Raw genomic sequence first — 16,986 nt, 5'->3', positions numbered from 1 at the left:
TATCTGTGGAAGGAATGGACAGGCAACATTTTGGGTCAGGACTCCTAATACAGGAAGCAAAGGGTTCCATGCCAGGACATCTGGATGTTCTCAGTCTTTAGGGAACCCCCAGCTCTCCCATCATAGATGAGACCCTCACTCGTGTCTCCACAGTGTCACGCAGCTCCGCCTTGCTCCCCCTCCCCCCAATCGCAACAGAGACAGAGTCCCCCTAGTCCTTCCTCTTCACCCCATCAGCCGTCTCATACGACACATAATCCTACAACATTTCCTCCACCTCCAACGGGATCCCACCACTAGCCACATTTTCCCATCTCCACCCCTTTCAGCTTTCCGCAGAGACCGTTCCCTCCACAACTCCCTGGTTAACTCGTCCCTTCCCACCCAAACCACTCCCCAGGTACCTTCCCCTGCAACCGCAGAAGATGCAACACCTGTCGCTCCACCTCCTCCCTCGTCCAGGGACCCCGACAGTCCTTTCAGGTTAGGCAGAGGTTCACTTGCACCTCCTCCAACCTCATCTACTGTATCCATTGTTCAAGATGTGGACTCTTGTACATCGGCGAGACCAAACGCAGACTGGGCGATCGTTTCACGGAACACCTTCGCTCAGCCCGCCTGAACCAACCTGATCTCCCGGTTGCTGGACACTTTAATTCTCCTTCCCATTCCTACACAGACCTTTCTGGCCTCGGTCTCCTCCATTGTCAGAGTGAGGCTAAATGCAAATTGGGGGAACAGCATCTCATATTTCACTTGGGCAGCTTACAGCCCAGTGGTATGAATATTGATTTCTCTCACTTCAGGTAGCCCCGGCATTCCCTCTCTCTCTATCCCTCCCCCACCCAAGTTGCACCAGCTTCTTGTTATCACCCAACAAACAGCTAACAATGGCCTGTTTCCGTTATAATCATTACTTTTTTACATATCTTTCATTCATTGTTCTTCATCTCTCCACATCACCAACTATATCTCTCGTTTCACTTTTCCCTAACCAGTCTGAAGAAGGGTCTCGACCTGAAACTTCACCCATTCCTTCTCTCCAGAGATGCTGCCTGTCCCGCTGAGTTACTCCAGCATTTTGTGTCTATCTTTGGTTTAAACAGCAGGTCCATCTGCAGTTCCTTCGTACAGCAAAGAATAATAGTTGATGGAACCATAAGGCTGTTGCTAGTGGTGTTGCTAGTGACTCCAGAGCCAACAAGATCATGGGAGACCCCTTCCACCCCAGCAACGGACTGTTCCAGCTGCTACGGTCAGGCAAGCGCCTCCGCTGCCATGCTGTGAGAACGGAGAGGTTGAGAAGGAGTTTCTTCCCAGAGGCCATTCGGACTGTAAACGTCTATCTCTCCAGGGACTAACTCTACTGAACCACTCTACTGTGTGGTGTCTTTTTAAAATTGCTGTTTTTTTCCCTTTTCTTCCCTCCCTCCCACAAATATGTAATATGTGAATATTCTGTTTGTAGTTTGTGTGTTTTTTGCACAATCCGCGAGCATTGCCACTTTTCATTTCACTGCACATCTCGTATGTGTATGTGACGAATAAACGTGACTTGACCATCTAATGAACCAGTTCAGAGAGAGTCAAGAGTGTATAGTTGTCATATGTACCGGCAACAGGCAATTAAACTAATACTTGCTGCAGCTTTACAAGCCTGTTAATGCGATAAATCATAGATACATATAATAATCGATAATATAGTACCAGTAATACTCAGTAACCACAATAGTGCTAAACTAAAGTCTGTGGTGCAAGATCAAGGATGTTGATGAAGAGATTCAAATTATTTTTTCGTGTCCATCTTCCATGTTTCAAATGTTGACCTCGCTGTTATCGTCTGTCCTGAAAAGGACGCAGGCTTCCGGCGTGAATGAGTGGGAGCCATCACTTGCTGCAGTAGATGGTGGTAGCAGAATTAGCTCGGGATATGTCCAGATTGCAGCCCCGGGACGTGGACACTTCTGCTATGGGGCCGATATTCAAACCAGAGGCGTAGATAGTCAGAACCGTTTTCCAGGGTGGACATTTTTTGACACAGAGGCCGTGGAATGCATTGCCGGGGGGTGGTGGTGGAAGCAGATAGTTTGAGAAGCTTTTAGATAGGTATATGGAAGTAAAGGAATAGAGGGGTCTGGATCATTTACAGGCAGATGAGATCAATTTAACTTGGCATCATGTTCAGCACAAACATTGTGGGCCGAAGGGCCGGTTCCTGTGCTGTACTGTTCTATGTTGAGAGCGAGATAAAGGCTGGAGCTCATTGTTTGAGTTGATGACAGGGACACGAGCGAGCACTGGAAGGACTACTGGCACAGAGGGGACAGGCTAAACGTCCTCCATCTGCCCTGGGAATTTTTTTCCGAGTCCCTGATACTTTGTACCGCCCATATATATTGTTTTTAAAAGTATTGGCGAACCGTGAGGGCAAACAGATGGAGAACTCTGCTTTGAAGGTGCGTGTAAAGAGAACTTCCGGAGCCAGCTGACTCCCCACTGCACCTGCCGCAGGATTACCGCAGAGGCAGGCTGCTCGCTCCTGCTCTTCCTCAATGCCCTCACCCTCATAAACACCAGGAAGGATTCCGCCTGCAGGATTGGCAGGTACACACTTCATGGGAGGATCACTGGGTGTTTTGTAACCAATTTACAATCAATCAAGTGGTGCGTGTTCAGTTGTTCCAAGATGGTTCTCAACTAACAAACGGCACTTAGTGATTGTAAAGCTGCTGTGGAAACTTCTGCTGCTGGGATGTGAGGCATGTACGTTATGTCAATGGTCTGCCGATCAGAGAAAATGTGAAGTGTAGGAGGAATAATGTTGTTTTAAAGAAGTTTAGAGAGCTGGGTTAACAGGAAACCACATGGTGGGTGGTGTCAGAAAATGGGCTCAGTCTTTGGTAAAATTTCCATTCTACAAAAATATTTGCCTCTTGTCTACTGACTTCAGACTCGTGAATGAGACGCAGTTGATGTATTCCTTCAGAAGTATGTTGAGGACTGGAGTATGGTACTGTACTTGTTAACAGGGGAAGGGTATTTTGTGTGAACGAGAGCTAGTTTACAGCTGGTGCACACTTCACTCCACATGCAGTGATACCGTCATTTCAGGTAAGCATAAAATGTCGCTTGTTATAGTCATAGCGTCAGTTCGCGCGGAAACAGGCCCTTCAGCCTGACTTGTCCATGCAGACCAAATACCCCTTCTAATGCCGTGGGCCCATATCCATGTGTCTGTCCAAATGATTTTTAAATGTTGCCTCAACTACCTCCTCTGGCAGCTCGTTCCACACACCCACCACCCTCTGAGTGAAAAATGGTTTCTATTAAATCTTTCTCCTCTCACCTTAAACCTCTAGCTCTTGATTCATCTATTCTAGGTAAAAGACTGTGCCTTTACCCTCATGATTTTGTACACCTCTATTGCATCACCCCTCATCCTCCTGTGCTCCAAGGGTTAGAGGCCTAACCTACCGTGCCGCTCCCTCCAGCCTAGGCCCCGGAGTCCTGGCCACACCCTCGTGAATCTTCCCCGCACCCATTCAAGCTGAACGGCATTTCCCCCGCAGGAGGGTGACCACAACTGGACACAATAGGCCGGGCGCAGAGTCATCCACAGCTTGGACAATCTCCCAACTTCTGTACTCAGCGACTTGACTGGCAAAGGGCACTGTGATCAAAAGCTGCCCTCACCACCCGATCTAGTTATGACGCCACTTGTCCTGCCCGATCCCTCTGCTCTGCAACACTCTCCAGGGGCCTAACATTCACTGTGATGGTCGTGCCCTTGTTTGCTTTCCAAAATGCAGCACCTCGCACCAAAGTACACTCCCGACAAGGCGATCATCTCCTTTTTATTACTCAGCTCCATCCTTACAGCCTCCGTGGATAAACCATCAGTAATGACATCTCAGTCTACTGCCCTCAATCAATAGAACAACTCCACCCTGTTAATTCCCTCTGGCAGACAGTGAGGTTAACATTTAGACTTCACTTTATCCAATGGTATGGATCATTATTCATGTTGAATGTGTATCTCGGTGTTTTTGAATGATGAAACATTATCACAAATGATGTTTACTTAGAAAAGAACTGAGCTCAAAGTGTTTCCAGGGAATAAATCTCAAAATATTTAGTGTCTGCCCTGAGCCTCTGATTTGTCGTCTGGTTATAAAAATACGTGAGTGAATATTTTTGATTACATCCCAGTAGTTGTTGGTGTGCCCCTGTGCTGGGGATTTAGTGAGAGGACTGGGCGGTGGTGCAGTTTACAGTGTTGTACATACACTGTAGGATTCGTAGCCTCCACTTCCCAGAACATTATGTTTAACAGTAACACAGCTGGTAAAGCTACTGCCTCACGGTGTCAGAGACCCAGATTCAATCCTGTCCTCGGGTACTGTCCATGTGGAGTTTGCACGTTCTCCCTGTGAGCGTGTGGATTTCCTCCGAGTGCTCCGGTTTCCTCCCACATCCCACAGCCGTGCAGGTTTGTTGATTCATTGTCCCTCTGCAAATTGCCCCTGGTGTGCAGGGAGTGGATGAGAAAATGGGGATAGTGCGAGCGGGTGATCGATGGCCGTTGTGGGCTCGGTGGGCCGAAGGTTCCGTTTCCATTGCTATATCTCCAAAACCAAACTGTGAACAGGCTGCCGTGAGAATCAGAGGCCACATCTCGGCTGGATGGCTGTCATTGTGTTTGTGCCGTTGAATTCATTCTAATATTACCGCCACTGGCGGTGCTGCATATATTAACGACAGTCGTGGTAAGATTGCAAAAGCGGGCTACAAAATGACAAAAAGGGATGACAAAAAGTGTTGCTTCAGTCTAATAAAGAAAGCGTACATTGTCACATTTTCTGTAGCCCACTTGCAATGATACTAATAATGTTCAATTAAATACAATTATACAATACAATTCAATTTATTGTCATTTGGACCCACAACTATGAATAAACCTGCTAAGTCATTACCTACGGATAACATGCATTGAGCCAAGATTGCTTGAACAAACGTTCGTATGTATTAAAGTGACATTTGAAAAGGAACTCCTTAGCCTCCAGTTACTTTTAAACAAAGGTTTTGTTGTGTAAAAGGCCTGGTCTGTTGCTGTTGTTTCTGAGAGTGACTTTTTTGCATTGTTTTCATTACCTAACTGTCGAACCGTAAGAAAACTGGCCGATTGGAAAACTTCAATCATTAGAGTTGACAGAAACGGAAATTGTGATCAGTAGTTGCGTTTAAAGATACAACATGGAAATAGGCCCACCGAGTCTACACCGGCCATCAGTCACCAGCTCACACTAATGCTGTGTTATCCCCCTTTCTCATCCACTCCTTACACATGAGCGACAGATTTACACAGGGCCAATTAACCTACAAACCTGCAAGAATTTCGGATGTGGGAGGAAACCAGAGCACCCTGAGGAAACCCACATGGTCACAGGGGAAGTGTGCAAACTCCACGCAGACAGCCACCGAGGTCAAGATCAAACCCGGACCTCTGGCGCTGTGAGGCAGAGCAGCTGGGAGGCACTTAGTATTTGGTTCTGTTGTCTCTTTGCAAAGATATATTTGCAAATTAATTAATTTTCCTTTGTTCCATGCGTTGCATGCTGCGGGATTCAATTAAAAGTAGAATGGTTCCAAATAGGATGAAGATTTACGGTGCCAGGGTTAGGCTGTCGCTTGTGTCGAGGGCCAAACTGTTTACAGTGCTGAGGAAGCAGTGAGCTGGAATGGCAGCTCTGCAAATGGGCTGGCTGCCTCAGCCTAGCTCTCGGATGGTAGATCAGACTGCGATAAGGTGCAGAGTAACACCATTACACAGGAAATCCACACGCTCACAGGTAGCTCCACTCATTTAAGCTACCGCAGCTCAGTAGCTTTTGAATCATTTTTAAACCACACTGAGAACACAGTGCACAGAACTAGAAATGCGTTATGCCACAAGGAAGACAAGAGTTCACACCGTTTTTAAGAAACTTTGCAATATATTGAAGCAGAATTCAGATGGGACGGGTCATTAAGTTTAGAAATACAGCATGGAAACAGGCCCTTCGGCCCACGGAGTCCGCACCAGTTCTATGTTATCCCACTTTTGCATCCACTCCATACACACTGGGGCCGCTTCTAGAGGCCAATTACCCTACAAATCTGCACGTCTTTGGGATGCGCGAGGAAACTGGAAACCAACGCGGTTATGGGGAAAACGTGCAAACTCCACCCGTAGCCAAATTCTGGATGAATGGCAAGCAATGGCAATGTACTGAAGGCAAACTATATTTGACTAATTTGGTTCGTGATCCAGTTTCCCTGAAAACTAAAAATGAATACAAATCAGGAATTTACTGCGTGGATTGTGAAGTCCAAATGTTCAGAAGGTCTTTATGTTAAACTACATGAGAATGGACTCGTTAAATGATCCTAGGCCTAGCAACCAAAGGGGCAATGAAGAGAGGCAATGACCTCGGCCAAGTTCGACATAGATAGGAACGGTTTAGTGAGATATGGGCAAATGGGACCAGCGTTGATGGGGAACGTTGGTCTGCATGGACAAGTTGGGCCGAAGGGCCTGTTTCCCTGTTGTACATCTCTAAGATGCTGGAAGCTGCCTTGTTGAAGAGCAAAGGGCAGATGCAAGAGAGGTGTTTTGTACGATATGTTGGAAGGAAGAGTGAAGGGTTAAGATGGCAACTAAATGTTCAAGACAAAGAGGGATATCGGAACAGAGATCTCAAGTGTTTTCATATTAAAAAACTTCTCAAGGTGCTAGTTTAAAGTGGAGAGCCTGAAAAGTTGAAAAGGTTACAAGGCTCTTGGCGTATAGACACAAATGCCTTGAAGTTGGACCCTGATGCGACATGTTTTAATGTGCCATGTGATCCAAAATAGGATAGAAATGAAAATCAGTGACTGCATTCATCATTAAGTCCTCAATTTTCATTCTCTCTGCGTTTCACATGGAATTTGTAATGAAGACAGCAAGTGTGTTGTTTTCTCCATTGATGTGAAGTGTGGGAGGGTTTCAAGGTTTCAAGGCCAGTTTATCGTCATGTACCAATTAAGGCACCGTGAAATTCTAATTACTATACAGCCATACTAACAAAAAAGGCAACAAGACACACAACTAGATAAAAGTTAACATAAACATCCACCACACTGGATTCCCCACGCTCCTCACTGTGATGGAAGTCCAATCTCCTTCCTCTTTTAGTCTCTCGCGGTCGGGGAAGTCAAACCATCCGTAGTCGGGGCAGTCGAAGCTCCGGCAGCCGGCGGTCGAAGCTCCGGCAGCCGGCGGTCGAAGCTCCGGCAGCCGGCGGTCGAAGATCTTGCACTTAGAGTCCCTGAAGTCGGTCTCTGACCAAAGATCGCGGGCTCCGCGATGCTAAAGTCCGCAGGCTCCCGTGGTGGAGCTCTCGAAGTCGGTCTCCAGCAAAGGCCGCCATCTCCGCGATGTCAGGCCGCAGTGCGGACGGAGATACGATACGGAAAAAAATCGCATCTCCGTCAAGGTAAGAGATTAGAAAAAGTTTTCCCCAACTCCCCCCGTCCCCACCCCACACATAAAACAAGCTAAAGAACACTAAAAACATACATTTAACACATACAAACAAACAACAGAGAAGGAAGGGACAGACAGACTGTTGGCGAGGCAGCCATTGCTAGCGCCACCTGGTGCACGAGTAGTGTTATAGTGTCCTGTCAGCTGCATCGAGCCCTGGTGAGACTGCTTTAATTCTAGCCTACTTACCTAAGAAAGGATATACTTGTGAGAGAGATTATAATGAAGCAATCCAATGGATAGTGGGTCTGAAGAAGGGTCCCGACCCAAAATGGCACTTACTCATGTCTCTCCAGAGATGCTGCCTGATCTGCTGGGTTATTCCAGCACTCTGTGATTCCTTGCATGGTGGGCTTGTTGGATACAGACCAAGCAGACCCATCTTTAGATTCTCCTGAGTTTAGAAGAGAGAGATGATCTCATTGAAAAGTACAAAGGTCAGACGAGGCTTGATGGAGGGGATGATTTCCTGATCGACCCTGTCACCCAAAGACATCTCCAACAATCAAACAACAGCCACCGTTAGACAGGACCACCTTGCCCAGCAGTCCCCAACAGCAGTTACAGTCCCATCCAGCAACACCACTCCTAACCCTCCCTCAAATTCCCAGCACACCTTCCCCACCCCACCACCAACCTGTGACCAACGCTCCCCGGAGTTTGTTATGCCGTACATTGAGAAAGGTTGCTCAGTAGGACACAGATCCTGGGTCTGTATAGGCACTTCACCACTGAATCCACTTTCAAAGGCACTGATGAAATTGGGAGTTGCTCAAAAACAAACATGTTAAGCTGTACCTTTATAGAATGTAACATGGAACCAGCTAGAATATTGTGGCCAATTCCATCTTAGTGCCGATCAAAGGTGCTGCAAAAGAATGCAGGGGAAAATAGAGTGGTCTTATGCTGAGAGAATGGAGCAGCTGGGCTTGTACACTCTGGAGTTTAGAAGGATGAGAGGGCATCTCATTGAAACACATAAGATTGTTAAGGGCTTGGACACGCTAGAGGCAGGAAACATGTTCCCGATGTTGGGGGAGTCCAGAACCAGGGGCCACAGTTTAAGAATAAGGAGTAAACCATTTAGAACGGAGACGAGGAAACACTTTTTCTCACAGAGAGTTGTGAGTCTGTGGAATTCTCTGCCTCAGAGGGCGGTGGAGGCAGGTTCTCTAGATGCTTTCAAGAGAGCGCTCTTAAAAATAGTGGAGTCAGGGGATATGGGGAGAAGGCAGGAACGGGGTACTGATTGGGGATGATCAGCCATGATCACATTGAATGGCGGTGCTGGCTCGAAGGGCCGAATGGCCTACTCCTGCACCTATTGTCTATTGTCTTGAGAATATGTTTGAAGCTGGGTGGAGATTTAGTAGATGCATAAAGTGATGAAGGATTTTGAGAATGTCAGCAGGTAAAAAACTATTTCTGGTGACAGACGTATCAGTAATCAGGGAGTACTTTGGTCATTGATCGGAGGGGATGTGAGGAATATGGTGTTTACTCCATGAGTTGTTCTGATCTGTAAAGTGATGCCTGGAACAGGAATTACAATATTCAACGATAGGGCGGCACGGTGGCGCAGCGGGTAGAGCTAGTGCCTTACAGCGCCAGAGACCCGGGTTTGATCCTGACTATCGGTGCTGTCTGTACGGAGTTTGTACGTTCTCCCCATAACCTGCGTGGGTTTTCTCCAAAATCTTCAGATTCCTCCCATACTCCAAAGGTTTGTAGTTTTAATGTGCGGGGATCGCTGGTCGGGGCGGACTCAGTGGACCGAAGGGCCTGTTTCCGCGCTGTATTTCTAAACTAAACCATTAACAGTACGTTGAATAAATACCATGGGGAACAGATGAAGCCGAAAGTGGATAGAGCAGGGAAGCTTTGATTAGATAACTCTTTCACAGAGCTATGGAAGACCTTGTGTATGTCATTTCATGATGACCCTTTTTTTTGAAGAAAACAAGGAACTGCAGATTCTGGTTTACAAAAAAAAAGGCACACAGTCTGAAGTAACTCAGTGGGTCAGGCAGCATCTGTGGAGAACATGGAAAGCGGGTCGGGTCGGCACCCTTCTTCAAACTCAGAAAAATTATTTTAGTTTTTGTTAAGATCTCCCTGTTCTTCATATTGATGTCATGTGTGCTAATCTGATCAAGGAGAAATGAACCAGGTCACATCGATCCAACCACGTTTTGTGATGGATGGCTACACTGGTTGTCAGCCAGATGTGATCAAGTCTGCGTTGATCAAGTTGAGACCAGCGAGATCAGGGAAGAGTAACAAGGTTTGTTTCTTGTGGAAATCGGGTTCACAAATGATGTGAAGAGGATGGAAAGAAGGAAATACATTCCAGGGAAGAAGCGGGGCTGTGGCTTGTTGTGGCAGCAAGAAGGAATATATGTGGTGAGATGTCAACAACTATCTGATACTAAAGCTTTGATATTAAAGGATAGACCACCACCGACCTATGGGCCTGTCCCACTGTACGAGCTAAGTCAAGAGTTCTCCCGAGTTTCCTCTGATTCGAACTCGGAGAATTACGGTAATGGCCGCTCGTCGGTGCTCGGGGCTCTCGTGGACATTTTTCAACATGTTGAAAAAACTTCACGAGCTTACCGCGTTTCCCTAGTACCCGCCGTTAGTGTTACGAGCCGCTACGAGACGTCCCAAGCTCCGACGTACCCGCTACGTACATTTCTACGTGCTTCCACATGTTTGATTTTTTTTTAAACTCGGGAGAGCTCTTGAATTAGCTCGCACAGTGGAACAGGGCCATTAGTTTGGCACATGATAAGTAAAGCTAAGCAATGAAGGCCCAACTCATCCATACAAAGCCAGATGTCCCATCCAAGATAGACCCACCCACCTAGCTGTGTTTAACATCCATGTACCTGTCCAAATGTCATTAAATGCCATATATACATAGAAGTTGGTGGTGTTTATCTGGAACAGTTTCCTAGACTGTAGAGGAATGGATTGCTTGTTTTGCAATGATCAGTCTTGTTTTTTGGATTCCACTTGTCATATTATTAAAAGTCTACACCTCTCCTTAGGCATGTTACATATTAGGTTCAATGTTCCAGGTCATATCCTGGATGGAGTCTAAACAACTAAAGGCCCTAGCGGGACTTTGTACCACCGTGCCATCCTATAGGTCCAGTGTTGGTTTGGGTTAAGAGATTTTTGGAGACAAACCTTTTGAGCTAAGCCATTTACATTTAAATAATGACCCCGTTTGTTCCCCACTGCAGCTTGTTATTGAAGAAACTAATAGCATCAGTTGGAAAAAATGACTGCTGTTCCTCATTGTGCTAACCTTACAATGTCAAAATATTTTTTGAATTCATATATACGGCATATGTGGAACAGCTATCATCTTTCCACAAACAGGCACAGAATGAGGGTATGATTCTTAATGAAACTTACCGGCTACACAGCCACAGAAAGTGATATATGAAACTGATATAGAACATGTCCAGAGAGGGGTGAAGGCTGACAATAACATGACCTGGTGGAATCCAAGACAAAAGACTGCGGAACAACACTCAATATCCTACAGTTCAGGAAACAGATCCAGATAAACACGACCAACTTCAATGTTCATACATTGCAGACAGGACAATGAGACAAGTATTAGTTCATCAGTATCGCAGAACGATCATGTTAGATTTCTCACAGGCAAGGGCCTGAGCCACTTGGGCGTCATTTGCGCCTAATTTACGCATCATTTACGTGTCACGACGCTTGACGCGCGCGTTGTGCCGCGCACGTGATGGTGCGCATTACGTGCGCATGGCGCCAGGTGATGTAGGCAGTGACGCGCAGTCACGCGCGGCGCCCCAGGATTTTGGTATTTACAAAATCTTCGCGTGACATCTGCGTGACGCGCAAATGACGCCCCTGTACCTGCAGGTTGGGCTCGAATTTCTTCCTTCAGCACGGAAACAGGCCCATTAGCCCAACTCGTCCATGCTGAACAAGATAGCCTATCTACGCTAGTCTCATTTACCACACTTGGCCCATATCCCTCTAAACCATCAATGATTCTTTATTACCACATGTCAGTGAAATTATATATTTTTTCATACAGATCAGTAAATTATTATTAGAAGCAGGTATAATCCCAAATTAAGTACAAAGTGTACAGAAATAGTCCACTGAGACAAGAATCGTCAGCTTTCAGCGCCACTTTCAAAGCCCTATCCATGAATCCTTTCCTATCCATGTACGTTCACCACTGCACCTCTTCTTATATGCACCACTAATACATTATTTGGACCAAGGGGAACATTACCTGTCATCAACCTTATGCCACTGTCTCTATTTCTGAAACATGTCCACTTCCATCATTCTCTCCTCTGGTCTTTCAAGCACCTTTCACATCCAAGGTACACAAAAATGCTGGAGAAACTCAGCGGGTGCAGCAGCATCTATGGAGCGAAGGAAATAGGCAACGTTTCGGGCAGAAACGTTGCCTATTTCCTTCGCTCCATAGATGCTGCTGCACCCGCTGAGTTTCTCCAGCATTTTTGTGTGCCTTCGATTTTCCAGCATCTGCAGTTCCTTCTTAAACACCTTTCACGTCCATTCCCTTCTGCATGAGCTGATGGGGCATCACGGAGCTAGATTTCAGCCTGTAATCCCACAGTGCACACAGGCCTAGGCCTTCAGGCTTTTTACTGCCACTCTTCCCCTCCTCAGTCTTCTGACAGTAGATTCTGGTGACATTAACACGACCAACATTAAATCAACAAACCTCCAGGTTGCTGGGGAAACGAGGAACTGCAAATGCTGGAACCTAGGCCAAACACATAGTGTTGGATGATCCCAGCAGGTCAGGCAGCATCTGTGGAGCGGTCGGCCCAATGGATACACAATGGATGTGTCGGGTTGGGACCCCCTCTTCAGACTAATGGAGTAAGGGGAAAGAAAGCTGGAAAAGAGATGTGGGCACAGGACAAAGCCTAGCAAGTGATAGGTGGATACAGATGAGAGTGGCAGTTGGTAAATGGGTGAAGTGGCAAAGGCTGGAGGTGAAAAGGAGACAAAAAGGTGTCAGATCAGTAGAGGAAAGGAGGAGTGAAATGTGAAGCTGGAGGGAGGGATTATGGGTGGAAATGTGGGACTTGAGGATGGAAGATGAGGGTATGGAGAAGGAGAAAGGAGAAGGGTGACTGGGGAGGTGGGAGATGGTGGGCAAATGTGTGCACACCAGGGTGGGCTACAGAGGAATGACAAGGGGGTAGGCATGGGGGGGTCTTACTTCACATTGAAGAAATCAATGTTCATTGCCTCTACTGTCAGAGGGAAAAAAGGTGGAAAAACAACTGAGGAAGGGTTTCGGCCCGAAACGTTGCCTATTTCCTTCGCTCCATAGATGCTGCTGCACCCGCTGAGTTTCTCCAGCAATTTTGTCTACCTTCGATTTTCCAGCATCTGCAGTTCCTTCTTAATCAACAAACTACTGTCCATGTTTTTATGTTAACAAGCCCTCTATCCTTGTGAATATATTTGTTATATATATAAAAGTTGTTATTTTAATTATAGACCATAGACAATAGGTGCAGGAGCAGGCCATTTGGCCCTTCAAGCCAGCACTGCCATTCAATATGATCATCCCGGGAATTAACCTTGTAAACCTACGCTGCACTCCCTCAATAGCAAGAATGTCCTTCTTCAAATTAGGGGACCAAAACTGCACACAATATTCCAGGTGTGGTCTCACTAGGGCTCTGTACAACTGCAGAAGAATTAATAATACTTTTTGATGGAGCTTTATAAATACTAGATTGTCAGACACCTACCTTGCTAATTACATTTTCCAAAACCTTATCATAGCCAACCAATATAATTTTCTCTTCCTACAACTATATTTCATCATACTATTTTACAAATAGACCTTCAGCCCAGAGACATTAGGTTAGATGAACTAGGTACCAATGTGTGACTATGGGAGTGTGTAGAGGGTCACCTGTAATGAACGGAATTGGGAGTCTGCCTGGTACCACCAGCTGCGTGTAGACCTGGAGGACCCCCCAAGGGGCCAAACAATGGGTGCTAAATAGATGAGTGAGGTGCCTCTTAAATCCACTACCATGGTGTGCTCACTGCCACGCCTGTATCAACAACACAAACGGCAGACATTTTTCCGGCTGCTAAAGGCCCACCAGACCCCCGACAAAAGGCCTGTAAATGTGCTAGCATATAGCATAGACGAGCATGGTACCACTCAAAAATAATGTCAAATGAACAAGTTGAGTTCATAGAGTACAAAATGGGTTACGCCAGACAAATAGTCTGCTGCACTACAGGTACCAGACACCCCAAAAATGGACACTCTAGACCCTGCTGTCCCACTAGGCTAGCCGAGATATTGTGGGTACCAGCTAAAATCAAGTTTAAATGATCTACCACACCATGTGGAATATAAAATGACCTATGACAGAACAATTATCTGCTGCAGTGGGCCTGCCAGACCCCATAAAAGGGCCCTTGGGCCAACCTAGGCTAGCCTAGATATTAAAGGTACCAGCTAAAACCAGGTTTAGATGATCAATCACAGCCTAGGAAATATAAAATGGCCCCATGCCAGGATAATAATCCATTGCCTTGGTCCTACCAGACTCCCCAAATAGTCCCTTAATTTCCCAACTGGGGGGGGGATCTGATAGCACAAGGTAACAGATAATTGCTCTGGCATCGGCCATTTTGTATTTCCCAAGGTGGGATTGATCATTTAAAGCAAACATTTAGCCCAATGGCAAACATGTGGTCCAAAATTGACATGTTGGTCACAAGCTCATTTGTATATGGCCCAATGTATTTTTAATGTTTATTATTAATGTACTAGTGTAAGGAATAATTCATTAAAGAATGACAGACTCAAATGTTAACCCGACCCCTAAGAAAATTTTATTTTGTTATGTTACATAGTTACATTAAACCTTTAAACCTTTAAATTCGAAAGATATTAACTCCAAATTGTGTAGCATATTTTGTACTTCAATATGTTTACCTGAGAATAATTCTGAAAAGAAAACTGGGTCTACCGTTACTCAGCTCTTAGATGTGGCCATTTCAAAACCAACAACTGCACCAAAAGCAGTCTGAAGTTGTCTTTAGCAAAATTGGCAAAAAGTGAACAGCTGGGACATTTTTTGCAATGAGAAAAAAATTAGCTTGATAACTGTTTCTAAGTTTTATATATGTTTTAATATAGATGATATGATCTTCACAATCATGTGGAAAATTTAGTGGGTTGCGCATCGAGATGTCAAGAAAAATCACAAATATGCACCAAAATGCTCATCTTTGCATTTATTTCTAGCTCATTGCGTGCTATAATTTCCCAGTAGTGTAATGGAATGGTAAACCATCATTACAGTTTACAGGACACTCCGTGTACATTGTCTTACTACTATAGGTTTGGTCATTTGCCCAGGATAATATTAGCCTGAACTGTACTAAAAAGCTTTTAATGGGAGAACAATGTGGACTAAAAATACTCTCCTTCAAAGCTTGTTCCTCCATTTGAATGTAGATAACTTTAAAAACCTAGGTCATCAAAGTTATTTTTATTAGTTTGTTTCAGGGTGGTAAACCTATCAAACATAAATAACAAATTATCAGTTTATGAATCACTAAAAAATTAACATTATTGTAGCAATTATCTTCTTGATCTATGAATTGAGGGAGGTAAATATTGCAAATGTTCCACTGTGATATAAGATAAGTAAATATTGCAAATGTTCCAAAATTCATACTTACAATTTGAAACACGAGACTGAATGTAATGGATGTAAAGTACAGAACAAGTATTTGCAATCTATTTGCTGACCATGTCACAGATAAAACATCCTATAGTCGCACAAATTGAGCCTGACAATAAACAACATTATTGAGTTTAATATTTTAAGCATACACTCATCGCATCACTACTGATATTGCAATTATGTCCATACTATAGGATGTCTGATACGGCTGTCCGTAGTTTTTCTTAAAGTCGGGAGATGACTCTGTAAGCTTATCAAATTAAAGTCCATCCCTATATAAGATAAATCTCCATCAAATAACATAATATTCCAGCTTAAATTGCACTCAGCCCTATAGAGTATAGTTTATTGCACCAATTCCACAGGGATTTTATATGCACTTGCTGATACTTGATCCTAACCACGTGTCAGTCATTGTCTGTACCTCTCTGTAGGCCACGTGCTCTGGGCATGGCATTGCCCCATAGCATTGGTTTTAACGTAAATTTTCAAGTGAACACTATAACTGAACCCTGCATTATAATAGCAAACTATAACTATGTAGCAAAGTAAAACAACTTACCTCAAACAGCCGTAAACAGTGATTCTTTACTGCAAAAATTCCATCCAATCCAATGTTGATATATTGTTTGGCTGCAGCTTGTCACCGCATTCAGCCAAATGGCCAAATATATAAAAAGCCAAATAGGACACTCCAACAGTTTATACCTACTATTAGCCTCTTGTCCCCCTTTTCTCATTAAAATGGGCTGATCTGGAAATGGTCGATAAAGTGGTTAAATTTTTGACATGAGTCATTTTGTATTCACTAGCCGAAGGTTGTGGTTGATCATATAAACCTGGTTCAGCTCATACCTAGACTAGCCTACTTGGGCCCAAGGACTTATTGGGGGGGAGGGGGGGGGGGGGGGGGGGGGGGCATTTTGTATTTCCCAGGCTGTGATTGATCATTTAAACCTGATTTTAGCGGGCACCTTTAATATCTAGGCTAGCCTAGATTGGCCCAAGGGCCCATTTAGGGGATCTGGTAGGCCCAATGCAGCAGATAATAGTTATATCATAGGTCAATTTATATCCCCAAGGTGTGATAGATCATTTAAACTTGGTTTTAGTTGGTACCCACAATATCTAGGCTAGCCTAGTTGGACAGCAGGGTCTAGGGTGTCCATTTTTGGGGTGTCTGGTACCTGTAGTACCAGCAGACTATTTGTCTGGCGTCACCCATTTTGTACTCTAAGAACTCAATTTGTTCATTTGGCATTATGTTTGAGTGGTACCTTGCTCGTCTATATGCTTGCCCATTTGTTAGGCCCTTTGTGGGGGGTTTGGCGGGCCTTTTGCAGCGGGAAAATGTCTGCCGTTTGTGTTGTTGATACAGGCGTGGCAGTGAGCACACCATGGTAATGGATTTAAGTGGCACCTCACTCACCTATTTAGCACCCATTTTTTGGCCCCTTGGGGGGTCCCCCAGGTCTACACGCAGCTGGTGGTACCCGGCAGACTCCCAATTCCATTCATTTCAGGTGACCCCCTACACACTCCCATAGTCACACATTGTCACCTAGTTCATCTAATCGATTGTCTCTGGGCTGAAGGATTAAAATCCCCATTTCCACATCCTTAATTTTCCTGACAAGTAGAATCATC

The 16,986-nt window shown here is 45.0% G+C and overlaps 1 protein-coding gene across 2 annotated transcripts in view; it reads left to right on the top strand.

The window, feature by feature from the left end:
• The window catches only part of cd247 (CD247 molecule), a 96,807-nt gene that overhangs the window by 54,588 nt on the left and 25,233 nt on the right, over positions 1-16,986 (top strand). The window contains exon 1 of one of the 2 annotated variants that reach the window (XM_033033405.1): positions 2,924-3,111. The exons of the other annotated variant lie outside the window; for it this stretch is intronic. The gene's annotated coding sequence lies outside the window, so the exon portion shown is untranslated. Of the gene's footprint in view, positions 1-2,923; positions 3,112-16,986 lie in introns of those variants that run through there. 2 annotated transcript variants of the gene reach the window in all.

The sequence above is a fragment of the Amblyraja radiata genome, chromosome 14 (genome assembly GCF_010909765.2).
Source record: "Amblyraja radiata isolate CabotCenter1 chromosome 14, sAmbRad1.1.pri, whole genome shotgun sequence".
Lineage (NCBI taxonomy): Eukaryota > Metazoa > Chordata > Chondrichthyes > Rajiformes > Rajidae > Amblyraja > Amblyraja radiata.
This window is presented reverse-complemented; position numbering and strand designations above follow the sequence as displayed.